Consider the following 18379-nt stretch of genomic DNA (forward strand, 5'->3'; position numbering starts at 1 on the left):
AAGAGTTAGTGATGACTTCCTAAATGATTAATATTTAAATCAGATAGAATTTCCCTAATTTTGATTTTCTATCATGTGGTAAATTGAATTAGATTTCCAACGATATCAATTTCGTCCAAATCCGATATCAGAGTAAAAAATTATGGACGTTTTACTGAGAGCTATCAGAACCGCCCAGATGTGACGGGCAGGTTGATGGACCGTCACCCAAACCATCACAGGCGAGGAAGTAAGTCAATCTTCTGGCTAAGGTACGATGGACAGGTTGATGGACCATCGAGCTTATGATGGACCATCACCTAAGCCATCGATAGTAAGGCAGTACATCCCTATTCGGGTCCAAGTGCGATGGTTAGAACGACGGACCGTCGAACCAACGATGGACCATAGCATGAGCCATCGCAAATCCCGTTCAGCAATTTAAAGCCATTTTAAAAAGGACATTTGGGACTTTTTCAACCTGTTTTAACCCCTAATTATACCAGACCAAGGCCCATAACTTTATTATTCATTCACAACATCCAATTAGGGTTTCTCTCAAAGATCCACCCCCAAGAAAAATAAACCCTAGGTGCTTAATTCCAAGTCAAGAATTCAAGCTTTCCTCCACAAATCTTCAAGAAATCATCCACCCAGGTATGTCAAGTGTTCATTCATGGATTTCTTTTGTCCATGAAGCCCAAGAATCAACAATTTAAATTATAAATGGTGATGTTTATGTTGTGGATTGATTATGATCATGTTGATGTTGAGTATGATACCCAAGTTGGAATCATTAAATGTGTTTTCATTAATTTATGCTTGCATGTGGATTGAAATCTACTAAATTGTGTTGATTTATGCAACCATGATGAATTAATTTAATGTCCATGCCTAAGCTTATAGTTATGTATGCAAGATGTTTGATAAAATACCTAAGAGAATAGGAAATATGTCTTTTGACTCAATTGTGACCAAAATGATAAACCGATGTTTTACCCTTATGTTCAAAATGACTTCCATATTATTATTATGCATTGAAATTATTTGATGGATTGTTCATGAGATTAGCCTATAAAAGTATGACATGTTTATATGCTTTCCTATTCATGTACCAAACCATGATAATCAAGTGCCTCATAAAATTCCCCAATGATTGTACTATGAATTGTTGACTATGGTCATGTGTCAAGAAGTGTCATGTCTTGTCAGTTTCATACTATTGAGTCTTGGGGGTACTTGTACTCGACAATTTAGCGGTGTGCCTAGAGTCAGTGTCATGTTTTCAAGATACTCTCAGTCAAGCCATGTTCAATAGAATTCAGTCAGTCTCGTGACTCAGAAAAACTCAGTAATCTCAGTTAGTTATCATATCTCAGTGATACTCCATCCGTCAATAGAACTCAGTAAACTCAGTCCACTCAGTTCAGTATAAGTAATTCAGTGTCTAATCAGATGAGAGTAGGATTCAGCACCGAGTAGGCCCAAAGATGGGAACTCACTTGTGAGTAGAGGGTGTGATTCTTAGAAGCAATCCTTGCGCTCCAGAACTATGTATCCATCATAGGATGAAACATCTAACCTGTTAGATAAGGGTTGATGAGGTGGCTTAACCTATTAGATGAGGGTCCCACCGTTCTCCTTAGACATAGTTTGTCCTTACCAGTGGCGTGGTATTGACACTCTTCCAATTGAGGTTACAGATTGGACCCCAACTAATCTAGAATACTTTATTTGGGGCATATCGGTTAGATGAATACTTTTCACAGTTTCAGGATCAGTTTCAGTAAGAGAACTCAGATAGTTCTACAGAATTCAGGACTATCAGGTACAATCAACTCAGAACAGTACGGAACTCAGCTAGTTCCATTAGAACCTAAATTGTCAGATACAGTCGCTCAGTATCAGTTATATCAGTTATCAATATCTCATGTTATCAGTATTTAGACTCAGTAGTCAGTATCATTACGAATTCAGTTACAGTTACTTATTCATGCATATATTCTCACGTTTATGTTATACAGTTGGTTAGCATAGTTCATGCATATAAACCCCTTATATTTAGACTAACTCACTTGCATACCAGTACATTCAATCATACTGATGCATTTGCGCTATGGTGTTTTATACCATAGGTTCAGAAGTACGAGTTCCAGAGCATCCTTAGTAGATCAGATTTTAGCAACCAAATTTAGCAGTGAGTCCTTATCATTCGAGGACGATATGATTATTTATTTCATTATTTCATCTTAGTCTTCAGTATATGGAGTTATTTGGGGACATGTACCATCAACTCCTCATTCAGACAATTCAGTTTTAGAGGCTTTTAGACTACAGTATGTTCAGATAGTTTATTTCAGTTTTTGTTTTGGTATTAGTATACCGTACTCTCAGAGGTTATGTTTTTATCAGTTACTTGAACCTTATGGCATATTTCAGCCTATTATTTCTATATTTTACATGATATTATACAGTGTACAGGTACAGATATCAATCATGGGTTAACTTATGATCTTTAGGGGTCATGAGCACCGTGTAGCATTTCGGGTACCAGACTTGGGGCGTTACAAAAGAAATTAGGGGCATTTCTGAAATTTTAAATTGGGGATAAGGTTTGAGAAGCTAGAAACCTACTATTGAGGTACCAATTTGAATTTCAAACTGAAAATTAGATAAGGTTTGTTGAACTATTATTTTTTGTGTGGGTTTTGGTTGGGTCCGATGAGTCGTTACAGGATCAGGGTTATTTTAACATTGTTGGGTTGGTTTTCCTGATATTTGGAGTTGTTGTTGCTAGTTATTATTGTTTACTATTTAGTTGAAACTGTTGTTTGCTGAAAGGGTAAAACAATAAGAGAGAAGGAAGAGTTGGGCTAGTGGGTCAACTTATTTAGGGTTGGACTGGTATTATTATTTGTTGAAATTGGGTTGTTGGGTATAAATTTATAGTTGGGCTAGTTGGAAAGGGAAATGAGGCTGAATTATGCTTGGGATTTAGGCTATTTAGACTATTTTTGGGTTTAGGGATTTGGCCAATTCCATTTAGGTTTTAACCATATTGAAAAACAATTAGCCAATTGCATCGCAATTATGGTCAATTTGATTTCAATTATGATCAAATCTAATAAATTGGCTAAATTAAATCGAAATTCGATATGAATTAATACCTCATTTAATCCCAAACTTCTTGATTTAAAAAAAATAAACAGATATTTTTTTCAAATAAATTATTTTGAGAATAAATTATATTTAGATCAAGATTTTAACTATTTGAATTTAGTTTCAAGATAAGCTTTGATTAAAATCCGATATTTCCTAAAAATAAATATTTAAGTAACCAAATTATACAATTTCGTATATACGAATACAAAAATATATAATCGTTACTTAAAATGGCACAATTACCTAGATAAATACTTTGAAAAATTATTATTTGGATAAAATAAATATTATAAATTTATTTAAAAAAAAAAAAACTCTGAATTAAAATTAGTCATGGGGGGGAGGGGGGGGGGGGAATTAGGTGTCAATGCATCTTTAACTTTTCAACCTGTATAAAGGTATATCAAAAGTCTTCTTTTCTCAAGGTATTATTTTCAGTCACATTATCATTATGGATTAAGATCTTTCATTTATCAGCATTTTGAGCCTCTCACGAGCATTATTTTAATAATTCATCTTGATCATCCACAAGCTATTCATGACATCAATTTAAGGAGTTATCATTATCAAACAAGCCTGCCAAAGACACAATTCAACAAATCATCATAATAATAAATTTAGCCTCTCATGAGCATCCAATAAATAAATCATGTTTATCAATACCAAAGCAACAATGTAATAAAATAAATCACCATTTAATACTAAAGCATACAAGTCACCATTGGAACTATAGCGCCCCGAGAGTACACCCTTGACGCCACACGATGCTTGGAACCACAAGTGATACTAAGCTAACCCATAAATAGGCATAATGTTAAGAAACATAATCATGGCATAATCTGAATAAGAACAATACCGATAAAGTTTACAATCTGATTAAAAATGAAGGAAAAATTGAAATTTACAAGACTGACTCTGAATGACATCTATAAAGCCTCTACTATACTGACTATAGATAGCTGGGACATGCCTCCAACAACCACTAATCAATACACATGAAAATAAATAAACTGTACATGAACTAAAACTGTCTGGAGTTCCCAAAATAAGAGAACTCATCACCTACTGGATGGAAACTGCAACTGTCTGATCATGATGTGCGGGCTACAAATGGTACCTATATTATGAAACAGTATAGCCACACAGACGTATATGTGGATCAGTACTTCTAAAATATACTAAGTATGCAGGGGTGAATGCAATAAGTAAAACTGATTTCATACATAATCTTAAAACATGCATACTAAGTGTAAGTAGACTCACTAATAGGCTGGAATAAACTAAAAGTTGAAAATATCTTAAAGAATGATTGGCAAACATACTCTGATAAGATGGTGAATATCAATACTTAGTTTCTGTAAAACTCTACTTTAATGATATAAGTAGAACTGAAGCTAGGATACGGTAAAATCTGAATACTGAGTCTGAAACTACGTGATGAATTCGGACATAACATCGGGGATTTGAATATACAATTATATTGAGCACGAATTGTCACGAACCGAACTATGGCCTGGCCGTGACAGATATCCCGAACCATGAAGGCCCGAACGTCCTACTCTATCTGGTAGTCATACACAACATTTATATAATAAGAGAATATGCGAAAATGCAATCTGATACAGAAACATGGTCATTAACTCTGAGTTTCAAGACATGAGAATGAAAGTTACAAATCAAAATATCTGAATAAGATCTGACTCAGTCTGAAAAATCTCTACTACATCTCAAAACTGTTCTGAAAACTGGGACAAGGCCACCAGTAGACCAAAATAATGGAAATAACATAATGTGAAATAAAAGGCCTTCTAGAACAAAAAAGGCTCACCACTTAACAGATCACTTCTCTCTGGAATACTTTACTGATTAGCCAGAACCTTGGACTGAGCCTCCGAACATAGGAGGTAGGGGCTCAATACAGATGTACTAGTACATAGAGCAAATCAAAAATACTAATTTATATTCAACATAAATGAGAGAAATTTAAAATAGTTCATAAACATATCATATAGTAAGAAATCTCATGGGCATTTTTGAAAGACTCTGTAAAATCATCTAAACTCTGTGACACTCTTTGTTTTACTTCTGCACTAGTTGGTATACCCTACAACTCTGAAATTCCACGGGCTATATGAAATCCACCATTGACTCGGAGGGGAAGCCTCCAACCTAAGTATGCCGCAAGGGTTGGAGTCTCTAACTCTGCTACACCACACAATTGTCGCCGGCTTAAAATAATATACCCAGATCGGCAAATCACGATTTTAGGCTAAGAGTTACTTGAACTAAAGCCCTCTTCGGGTAACCACCTAACCCTCTTCAAGCCCATTTTTAACTCTTTAAAGCATGCATTCTCTGAAAAACATACTCTGTTATGGCATACATGATTATGGTATCGTCATACCATTGACTTGCAAGTCACGTCTCTGAGCCATTAATAGCATATAATAATCTCTGTTTTTAAAACATAAGTTTGGGACCACCATATCAATAAATCAATTCAAAGAAACTCTTTCTCAAACCTCATGTAAACACATGCAAGGCACTCTCTTTGTTAAGCATTTCAATAATACAAGGTGGTCATGTCAAATTTCCCAATCACATGCAACTCTTTCTCATTTAAAACAAGGGTGTAATTATATCAAGAATCTCCCTCTCATCATCTCTAAATTATGCTCAAACACTACGGTATTGAGAAAACTAGTTTCAAAACCATAAATCATGCATTTTAAATCATTCACAATAAGATCATAAACTTGAATTTATCACAAGAGAGGGACTTCATAATCTGTGCTCTCAAACAAATCTTAAATTTCAATTCCATACATATACATATACTTGTAAATCAATTTAGGAGGATGAGGCGTAAAGTCCAAAACAACAATATCAATAACATGCATAAAGCATAATAAAAATCATAGATTTCAAACCCCTTTAACAAATTCATGCTTTATAATCTTTAAATCATAATTGAGTATTTTCAACAAACCCATACATTTTTAGGATAAATCCCACGTACCTAAATTTGGAAATTTGATGGATGATTCTTGAAGCCTACGATTTGGGAATTCCAAATCTTCAATCAATCTTGAAAACCCACGGTTAAATCTTAAGTTATTTGGGTTTTTAGTTTGAAATCCTAGAGAGTGTTCTTGAGTAATTTGGATGATTGTGAATGTATTCTGGTGTCTTTAGGATTAAATTCTGTGTTTAGACTGATAAGGGGGTGGAAAATACCTAATATACCCTTAATGAGACGGAATAAAAAATATACTGGAAGCCCAATTTCATGGGCCACCGCGACGAGCCACAATTGTGATGACTCACTGGAAATTGATGAATGAGATTCTTAAGGTCACCGCGACGTGGAGCCATTGCGTTGTCCCACTGGTTGGGATCTGAAACTTCAGCGCTATACACCACAATCACGTTATGCTACTAGAATTTGACAATTTCTAAATAGGCCCCCTCCGCGACGCGCCAAGCACCAAAATGACGGTGTTTTATGACTAGAACTTAAATTAGCCATAACTTTTTGCCCGAGTATTGAATTTGGGAGAATCTTATATCGACGGAAAGCTCATTCAATTTACCACATGACAAAAAGTAAAAATTCAAAAATTTATATATGGTTTAAACTTCACTCACTTTGGAATTCAAAAATGAGAATAAGTTTCTTTGACACAATTCTAGTCATTTAACTCTAAGAGCATATTACCCTGAGCTAACGCATGGACTTTTTTTTTGGTGGGGTATTACATTATCGCCCCCTTGGGATCATTCATCCCCAAATGATGACGCGGAACACATACAAGCACAATTTAAAGTATACTAACGCCATAAAAGAATAAGACAAGGATTGTACCTTCCATTTCATCATCCACCAGATCAAATAAGTATGAGCATCTATATCTTATGTCATTTTATGATTCCCAAGTTGCTTCCTCAACTTTATGATTTATCCACATAACCTTAACCGACACCATCTCTTTGCTCCTCAACTTCCGAACTTGGCGATATAAGATTGCAATAGGTTCCTCTTCATATGCTAATTAGTCTGTCACCTTGATCTCCTCTACAGGCAATACTAGGGAATGGTCTCCAATATATTTCTTTAGCATGGATATGTGAAATACCGGACGAATAGAGCCCAAACTTGTAGGAAACTCTAACTCATAAGCAACTCCTCTATCCTTCTTAAAATTTGGTATGGCCCTATATTGCGAGGACTCAGCTTACCTCTCTTCCCGAAATGAATGACTCCCTTCATAGTAGAAACTTTGAGAAACACCCAATCACCAACCTCAAACTCTAAGTCTCCTCTCCTAACATCGGCGTAGGACTTCAGTCGACTCTGGGCTGTCTTAAGTCGTTCTCTAATAATTGTCACATCCTTCATTGCCTGATAAAAAAGATCAGTCCTAAAAAACTGAGTCTCACCTACTTCATACCACCCTATTGGCGACCTACATCTTCTTCCATACAAAGCCTCAAAAGGAGCCATCTTAATACTGGCATGGTAACTGTTATTATATGCGAACTCTATCAATGGAAAGTGATCCACCCAACTCCCTTTGAAGTCAATTATACAGTCCTTTAACATAACCTCAAGAGTTTGAATAGTGTACTCAGCTTTTCCATCAGTCTGAGGGTGGAATGCAGTACTTAGGTTCACTTTGGTACGTAAACCCCTCTGAAAAGACCTCCAAAACTGTGAAGAGAACTGCGTACCTCGGTCAGATATGATGGATACAGGTGCTCCATGTAAATGGACTATCTCCACAATGTACAGCTTGGCATAGTTATCTCCCGAATGGTTAGTTCTGACGGGCAAAAAGTGGGTTGACTTGGTCAGTCGATCAACAATCACCCAAATTAAATCATACTGGCTTCGGGACCTCGAAAGTCCCATGATGAAGTCCATATTGATCATCTCCCATTTCCAAAAGGGCAAGCTATATCTTGGGAAGTACCACCTGGCCTCATATGCTCTATTTTCACTTGTTGACAATTCAAACACTTGGCAACAAAATTAGCCACATCACGCTTCATATTATTCCACCAGTAAATAGCTTTCAGATCATGATACATCTTAGTAGAGCCTAGGTGAACAACATAGCTCGAAGTGTGAGCTTCATCAAGCATCCTCTTTCGTAACCCATCTACATCTGGCCCATATAGTCTACCGTGATATCTCAAAACTCCATCACCACCAATTTTAAAAGACATCACCTTTTATTGACCCACATCTTTCTTGATCTACATCAAGATGGGATCTTCAACCTGCTTTTTTTTAACTTTATTAAAAAAGAAAGATTTAGCTACCTCACGAACAACTACTCCCCCATCTTCAGAATCCAAGAGTCGCACTCCTAGATTTGCAAGTCGGTGAATATCCTTCATCATCTCTCTTTTTCCCTTATCAACATGCGAAAGACTGCCCATAGATAACCTACTGAGGGAGTCGGCTACCATAGTTACCTTGCTCGAATGTTAGTGCAGGCTTATATCATAATCCTTTAAAAGTTCTAACCAACGCCCTTGCTTGAGGTTCAATTCTTTCTGCGAGAAAATATACTGCAAACTCTTGTGATCAGTAAATATATCAACATGTACCCCGTAGAGATAATGCCGCCGGATTTTTAGCTCAAACACCACAGCCGCTAACTCTAAGTCATGGGTGGGGTAATTTCGCTCATGCACTTTTAACTACCTAGACGCATAAGCCACCACTTTACCAAGCTGCATAATTACACACCCAAGTCCCACATGGGACGCATAACAGTATGTAACAAACCCTTCTGTACCTTTCAGAAGAGTCAAAACAGAAGCAGTTGTCAAATTTTCTTTTCAATTCTCAAAACTATTCTCACAGGAGTCAGACCATATGAACTTCACCTTTTTCTAAGTCAAATTAGTAAGTGGTGTAGCTATGGAAGAAAAACTCTCTACAAATCTTCTGTAATACCCTACCAAACCCAAGAAGCTCCGAATATCGGTTGGAGTCGTAGGTCTGGGCTATTTTCTCACTGCCTTAATCTTCTGGGGATCAACCTTAATCCCGTTACTAGACACGATATGCCCCAAGAAAGAAATCGCATTAAGACAGAATTCGCACTTGGAAAATTTCACATACAACTCATGATCTTTGAGAGTCTGAAGGATGATTCAGAGGTGATTGGCATGGTCCTCCTCACTCTTTGAATAAATTAGAATATCATTAATGAAAATTATAACAAACAGATCTAGAAACTGATGGAACACCCTATTCATAAGGTCTATGAAAGCCACAGGGGCATTAGTCAACCCAAAGGACATGACTAAGAATTCATAGTGACCGTATCGGGTTCGAAAGCCTGTTTTGGGAATATCTGACTCTCTAACTTCAACTGATGGTATCCCAAATAAAGGTCTATTTTTGAAAAAACAATTAGCACCCTGAAGCTGGTCAAAAAGGTTATCAATTCTAGGAAAAGGATATTTATTTTTAATAGTGATGTTATTCAGCTGACGGTAATCTATACACATACACAGGGAACCATCTTCCTTTCGCACGAAGAGTATAGGTGCACCCCAGAGAGAAACACTAGGATAGATAAAACCTTTATCTAGAAGATCTGCTAACTACTCTTTCAACTCTGCAGGAGCCATTCTATATGGCGAAATAGAGATAGAACGGGTATCTGGAAACAAATCAATACTAAAATCTATCTCCCTATAAGGTGGTATTCCTGGGAGATCATCTGGAAAAAATTCTGGGAACTCATTCACCACAGGGACAAACTAAAGTGAAGGGCTTTTGGTATTTGAATATTTAACCCGAATAACATGATACAAACAACCCTTAGAAATGAGTTTACGGGCTCTGAGACAATAGATGAACTTCCCTCTAGGTGCTAAAGAATGTCCCTCCAATTCTATTGTTGGTTCATTTGGGAAAGAGAAAGTAACCTTTCAGGTTCTACAATTTAGTGTGGCATAGCACGAATTAAGCCAATCCATCCCTAAGATAGCATCAAAATCAACCATGTCTAAGTCTACGAGGTCTGCCGCAGTATCCTTCCCATAAAAAGTCACCACACAATTTCTATACACCCCCCTAGCCACAACAGAGTCCCCCATCAGAGTGGAAATAGAAAAAGGTTCAGGAATTATATCGGGCTCAAACCTAAACCAACAGTCATATAAGGGGTCGCGTAAGACAAGGTAGACCCGAGATCAAGTAACACATAAACATCACGGGAAAATATTTGCAACGTACCAGTAACTACATCCGGTGAGGCCTCTTCCTCTTGGCGGTTGGTCAAGGCGTACAATCGGTTGCATCCATTTTCGATGGCAGAAGTGGCACCCTTTTAAGGCGGTGGTGGTGAAAAAGAATTATCCTGTGACTTGGCTCCACCAATATTACCCTTTGCTTCCAGATATTCTCTCTGGATATGCCTTGGTTGGCCACACGAATAACACACCATAGCACCACACTGACATCTCCTTGGATGATTTCTCCTATATTTCTTATTGTGCGGGTATGTCCAAGAGGTCTGAGCTACACTTTCTTGAGACTGTGAACCCTGCATCCCCGGCCCCTGCCTATACTAAAAATCCGGAGTGCACTATCTGGTTGGGGGTCTGGTCACCGGGGCACTGGCTGCAGACTGCGCATTGCCCTAATTCTTTTTCTTCTGTTATTTGTTACCCCAATTCCCACTCTGTTGCTGACTTTAGCTCTGATCTGCTATTTTGGATCTCTTTGCCTATCTGACCTTCTATCTAGATTCAGCGATTTTCTTTTTTTTTCCTTAACTTGCTGCATGTGGACTGATAGTCTGGCAAAATCCATGTCCCGATTCAATATTGCTCCCTGACATTGAAGCACTAAGTCATCTAAAAGGCTGGATGCAAATTTCGTCATTCGAGCTCTCATGTTACTAGTCATCTCTAAAGAGTAACGGGCTAGTTGGTTGAACCTCAGAGTATAATCCTGGACACTCATCTTACCCTGCTTTAGATCCACAAACTGTTCGACTTTGGCCTCCCTCAACTCAAAAGGAAAGAATCGATCAAGGAAGGCTTCCATAAACTCGGCCCAAACTGTGGGCTCAGCATGCTCACTCTTTGAATTTTCCCACTCATTATACCATTGGTTTGCTACATCCTTAAGCGGTAAGATGCTAACTCAACCCCCTCTACCTCATCTATATAAATCACCTTAAAGATCTTCTCTATCTCATCCATAAACTCCTGTGGATCCTTTTCTACGTTGGTACTAGTAAACTTGGGTGGGTTCATCCTTATGAACTGGCCCACTCTTGTAGCCTCAGACGTAATAGATGCAGACCCAATATCTTTTGACCGTTGATTCTACGGGCTACCAACTGGGTAAGCATATGAATAGACCATCTGAATTCTGCATTAGATACCTCTCTATCACGAGGCTGAGTGTGGTTAGTCCCCATTCGAGGAGCTTTAGGTGCCCTAAATAGGCTGGTCTGAGTAGGTGGGACTCTAGGAGTCGCATCAATCTCCAGAGTCTGAGCTCTATTTTGGGTCCTCATCCCATGAGTGGGATGGAGCTCATTTATCTATGCATTCTGATCGATAGTACGATAGGTAGGCATGATTGTTTTTCTTAAACACAAGAGTTCATCGATTAGGGGACAACTCAGACTTTGAAGCACGAACTAAACCACAAAGAATAGAAATATTCCTAAATTCCTAGTAGCTTCCTGCTTATAAGTGTGGCGCGCTACACACCTATAAACAAGATTCTACCCGATGCAATTTCGCAGACACCCTGGGAACATGTACCGTGCTCTGATACCAAGTTTGTCATGACCCAAACTATGGGCTGGCCATGACGGACATCCCAACCATAAAGGCCTGAACGTCCTACTCTAACTGGTAGTCATGCACAACATTTATATAATAAGAGAATATGCAAAAATACAATCTGATGCGGAAACATGATCATTAACTCTAAGTTTTAAGACATGAGAATGAAATTAATAATTCAAAATATCTGAATAAGATCTGACTTAGTCTACGAAATCTCTACTATATCTCAAAACTATTCTGAAAATTGGGACAAGGACCCCAATACACCAAACCAATGAAAATAATATAATCTGAAATAACAGGTCTTCTGGAACAAAGAAGGCTCACCACTGAACGGATCACTTCTCCCTGGAATACTCTACTAATTAGCCAGACCTTTGGACTGAGCCTCTGAACCTGGGAGCTAGGGGGTCAATACATATGTACTAGTATGTAGAGCAGATCCAAAATACTAATTTATATTCAACATATATGAGAGCAATTTAAAATAGTTCATAAACATATCATATAGTAAGAAATCTCATGGGCATTTTCGAAAGACTCTATAAAATCATCTGAACTCTATGACACACTTTGTTTTACTTCTGAGCTAGGTGATATAGCCTATAACTATGAAATTCCACGGGCTATATGGAATCCATCATTGACTTGGTAGGGAAGCCTCCAACCCAAGTATGTTGCAAGGGTTGGAGTCTCTGACTCTGCTACGCCACACGGCCATCGCCAGCATAAAATAATATATCCGGATTGGCAAATCACGATTTTAGGCTAAGATTTACTTGAACTAAAGCCCTCTTCAGGTAACCACCTAACCTCTTTAAGCCCATTTTTAACTCTTTAAAGCATGCATTCTCTGAAAAATATATTCTGAAAACATACTCTATTATGGCATACATGATTATGGTATCGTCATACCATTGACTTGCAAGTCACGTCTCTGAGCCATTAATAGCATATAATAATCTCTGTTTTTAAAACATAAGTTTGGGACCACCATATCAATAAATCAATTTAAAGAAACTCTTTCTCAAACCTCATGTAAACACATGCAAGGCACTCTCTTTGTTTAGCATTTTAATAATACAAGGCGTTCATGTCAAATTTCTCAATCACATGCAACTCTTTCTCATTTAAAACAAGGGTGTAATTATATCAAGAATCTCCCTCTCATCATCTCTAGATCATGCTCAAACACTAAGGTATTGAGAAAACTAGTTTCAAAATCATAAATCATGCATTTCAAATCATTCACAATAAGATCATAAACTTGAATTATCACAAGAGAGGGACTTCATAATCTATGCTCTCAAACAAATCTTAAATTTCAATTTCATACATATACATATACTCGTAAATTAATTTAGAAGGAAAGCATAATAAAAATCATGGATTTCAAACCCCTTTAACAAATTCATGCTTTATAATCTTTAAATCATAATTGAGTATTTTCAACAAACCCATACATTTTTAGGATAAATCCCACGTACCTAAATTTGGAAATTTGATGGATGATTCTTGAAGCCTACGATTTGGGAATTCCAAATCTTCAATCAATCTTGAAAACCCACGGTTAAATCTTGAGTTATTTGGGTTTTTAGTTTGAAATCCTAGAGAGTGTTCTTGAGTAATTTGGATGAGTGTGAATGTATTCTAGTGTCTTTAGGATTAAATTCTGTGTTTAGACTGATAAGGGGGTGGAAAATACCCAATATACCCTTAATGAGATGAAATAAAAAAATATATTGGAAGCCCAATTTCATGGGCCACCGCGACGAACCACAATTGTGGTGGCTCACTGGAAATTGATGAACGAGATTCTTAAGGTCACCGCGACGTGGAGTCATTGCATTGTCCCACTGGTTAGGATTTGAAACTTCAGCATTATGCGCTACAATCACGTTATGCTACTGGAATTTGACAATTTCTAAATAGGCCCCCTCCGCGACGCGCCAAGCACCAAAATGACGGTGTTTTATGACTAGAACTTAAATTAGCCATAACTTTTTGCCCGAGTATTGAATTTGGGAGAATCTTATATCGACGGAAAGCTTATTAAATTTCTCACATGATAAAAAAATCAAAATTAGGAAAATTATATATGGTTTAAACTTTACTCACTTTGGAAGTCAAAAATGAGACTAAGTTTCTTTGACACAATTCTAGTCATTCAAATCTAAGAGCATATTACCATGAGCTAACACATGGATATTTTTTTTTGGGGTGTTACACGAATACCTAAACATACAGAACTAAATGTAACATATACTAAACTTATCTAATTAGCTGAATGACTGATAGCTGAATATTGGTCATGTAAGACTAGATGGTACTTAGTCTGAATAACTGGACTAAAATTATAGAGTACTATGCCTATGAGATAAGGACTAATTGAACAAAATAAAATAGCGAAACATGAATGCATGAAACTATATTATCTGAGAATGCAAGACCAAGCGTATAACATGATTCTAAAATAGTCTGTAAGCTAAAATACTGAAATACGAATAAATGAATAACTGATAACTGTATGCTATGGTCAAGAAAATCTGAAATTGTACTAAATTTTAAACTGAATACTGAAACTGAAATAGTGGGAATTATCATCTAACCGACATACCCCGATTATAGACTGATTTGGGTTCCAACTTGTAACCCCAGTTAGAAGGGTGTTAGCATCGTGCCACAAATTACTAACGTTAGCTGGGTTAACCCTAATCTAGTTGGAAGAATTATGAGATATATATGGCTACGTCAACCCTAGTCTAGCAGGAAGACTATTTACCCTATTCGGCTACGTAGTTCTATAACTCAAGGATTGCTACTAAGGGTCAAACCCTCTACTGACAGGAATTCCCCCATACCTGGGTTTGTTCGGTGCTAAATCCTACTCCCAACTTGATACAAGCACGATGAGCATAAAGAGCATAAGGTATTGTCTAAGGGTTAAGGCTTCGGAATTGGCAAGCAATTGAAGACTTTTTAGAGTATTTTGAAGCCTTGGTCAAGACAAGGAAGGAGGAGAACTTATGCACTCAATAGGCGCGTCAAGTGAAGGTTAATGAAGACATTTTACACTCCATGGAAACACTCAAGAGGCGCCCAATTCCCTTAGCTCATTAAGGGTAGTTTTATCATTTGGCATGTAAACTATAAATAGATCATTTTGCTTCTCTTTTTATTAGAATTGATGAAATTGGATATTACTCTTATATTGTAGTTTTTAGTCTCTAGTTTTAGCTCTTAGAATCTGAAAATTGGTCCAAGAACATTTGAAGTTAGGGTTTCACTTGTTTTGGATAATTTGGCAAGAAAGGTGTACTTAAGGAAGAGTGTTTCCTTTGGGTCACCTAAGAGGAGGGTTTGAACTCTTATTTGTGAGATGTGTTGAAAACTCTTATTTGTGAGGTGTGTTGAAGATTTTGAAATATCTTCTAGTGCTAACCATTGAATAGGAGTAAGGGTTTTTCTATCTATCCTTTAATTTCAAGTATTCTTCTTCTTCATCTCCATTCGATGTGTTGTTTTTTATTTATTTGGTTGCTGGAATTTGCATCTTAGTAACCATTTTCGTGTGTTCATATCCATTAGGCTATCATTTGGCATCAAATCCTTGTTTAGGGTTGTTCCTACAACCCTAAGTCTTGGATCTAAGAAAATCTCAACAAAAAAGAGTGTAGAAAATCAAAAATCTCACAAAAAAATTGTAAACCCGTTTTTGTGTTTGGGCAGATTTTTAAATCTTAGATCTACATGTTTTTGTGTTGTTTTGTTGGTTTCAAGTGCTAGATTCTTGTTCCCTAGCACCTATGGAGTCTATATCAACATTTGGAACAAGATTTGGTTATTTTTGAGCTAGATCCACCATTGTTAATATTGTTGTTGTTAATATTGAGTCAATCCAAACTTAAGCTTGAATTAATATTGTTGTTGTGAACAAAGTGTGGCCGATTGGATATTGTTGTTATTCTAGCCTTGATCGAGTTGAAGGCCTTTGGTTGGTGTTGTTGTAGATCTTGAAAGATTGTTGTTGTGTTCTTTTTGTTCATCACAACCTTCACCTTTTGTAAAACCGAAAAGACAACACTAAGGGGACTTAGCCGATTGTTGTTGCTTTCCTTATAGTCTTGGCCGTGAGCTTGTTGACCTTGTTGTGGTGAACTTGTTGTTCTTGGGAGATTGTTGTTGGTTGTTCTTTTTGTGGTTGTTGTGTTCTTGAAGTTCTTTACCATATTCATCACCTTATTAATATTAAAGTGAATTTAGATTTTAAAAAGGTGAAAGACAAGGTGTAGTATTTGTTGAATCTTAAAAGACCCCCAACTACCAAAAAGACTTTACATCACATCTCAACCTTTTTCCATAAAACAAGGGTCCATGTTTTAAGGAGAAGTACAAGTCTAGTCAAAGACTTTTAAGTCTTGAAATTTGAATTGAAAAAGGAGCTCCAAAGACTAGTTTGTATTTCCCTCCATTGAACAATATCCACCAAATTCCAAATTGTGAAATTAAAATTTGTCAAGAACTGAACCACTAGTGGACTACCATGTGGACCGCCACATCACTATATACACTGTTCACGCAACAATTTTGGCTCAAATTTGATCTTTTAGTTTCATTGTGTTGTTCCATTAGTTTCATTTGTTGATTCCATTACTAACTTACAAGCTAATACTAGATTGTAAGTTAGTTTTGAAATCGTCCTTCATGTATACGTTCCTTTGTGTGTCTTATTCTTTTGAGTCATTGTAATATTTGGTCCACCTCTCAATGCTTCACGGAGTACAAGCAAGGTTACGATACTTGTGAGACCACAGTAAAAAAAAATCCGAGATACAAACAATAGAGAGGGAGTGTGAGGACCATTCTTGTATATCTAACTTGTTTGTTGTTTTGTAGCTAACTTCTTGGGCATAATGGAAACCATATTGACCCTCCTTGATGCTTTGTACCAAGACCTTACTAGGGCAAATGTGGGTCTTGAAAAGATTAACTCGGATGTGGTAACTATGAGTGAGAGATTGGATCAAATAGAGAGTCGAAGGAACTCCCGTGCTTTTACTCCCGAAACTTTACTTCCAATGACCAATCCTCCAAGACCACAACATAATGCCACAAGCCAAGCTCCAAATAACCCTCAAAACTAAGAACAAGATCAACCACTTCCCCTACAAGTTGATCAATTCTAAAAAGGAGGACTTGGAAGCCAATTTTTTCCTATCCAAGCTCCACAACCGAAGCTCCACGTTACCAAATCGACCCTCTCAACTGAAACTTCACTTTCCCAAAACCAACATATCCAAGAAGAGAAACATGGTAAAGAGAGACACGAGGGATATAGAGTCTATGATGATGCTTATATGATAGAAGAATACTTGAGTCAAATGAGATTGAAGGCTAATCTCAAGAGGGAGAGGAAGCCTAGGGTCAAAATGAAGATGTTGGATCTGAGACTTTTTGTCATTATGCTCTCGGGTTTGGCTAGCTTATGGACTATTTTTTGTGCATCTCTTGTGGGATATTTTTAGCTCGTATTTGATAATTCCCTTTTTACTATTGATCTATCGGGCTCTTTATGTTTTGCAGACTATTTTGAGTGGTTTCTTTTGAAGTGGACAATTGAACGAGATAAAGCCATGAATTTGTAGGCAAATCCTCTCAAGCTGGAGAGGATCATACAAGAATAATCATGAATATGGTGCGCATTGGTCCTGAGACTTGGTGTGTGCAATTGAAGTGTAGAAGAGGCCCAAAACACACCAAAATCAGCCCATAACTTACACTTGATGGGCAGCCCACTCTTTGAAGGCCCTTTTGGTTATTTTAACTTATATCTTGTAATATCTATATAAAGAAAAATGTAGGGTTTTATTTACTTAGTTTATGAATGAAGTTGTAAGTCTTACAACACAAAGAAACACAATTCCTCTTTCCTTAAGGCACCCAAAACCGAAATTAGGGCTTAGACAAGTGTAGAATCACTTGTGTTTGCATTTGCTTGGAAACATTGATGCTTGGGAGGTGGATTCCGATCTTTTGTCTTTGTAAGAGATAGGTTTATTGTTGTGTGTAGTGCTAAGGTTCCAAGAGTTACCATTCTTGAGTTCTTAACATTATACCTTCATTTGATCTATTTATCTATCCTTTTTCTTTTGTAATCTTATATCCATTTTGTATCTTGTATTGTGAAGCCGTTTTGTTGTTGTTGTTCTCATTGTTGTTTCATCTTATGTTGTTAACTTAGTTTGTTGTTGGCTGAAAAAGGAGTCAAACACCTAGTTATATTGTCCTTCTTGTATTTTATTCTTGAATCCGAGAGTGGTCTTCAAAAGGGTCCTCGATTCTTTAAATTAGTGGACTATTTTTTTGGAGTGTGTTTGGACTATTTTGAGCCAATTTCATGTGT

Source organism: Capsicum annuum, chromosome 3, assembly GCF_002878395.1.
Source record: "Capsicum annuum cultivar UCD-10X-F1 chromosome 3, UCD10Xv1.1, whole genome shotgun sequence".
Lineage (NCBI taxonomy): Eukaryota > Viridiplantae > Streptophyta > Magnoliopsida > Solanales > Solanaceae > Capsicum > Capsicum annuum.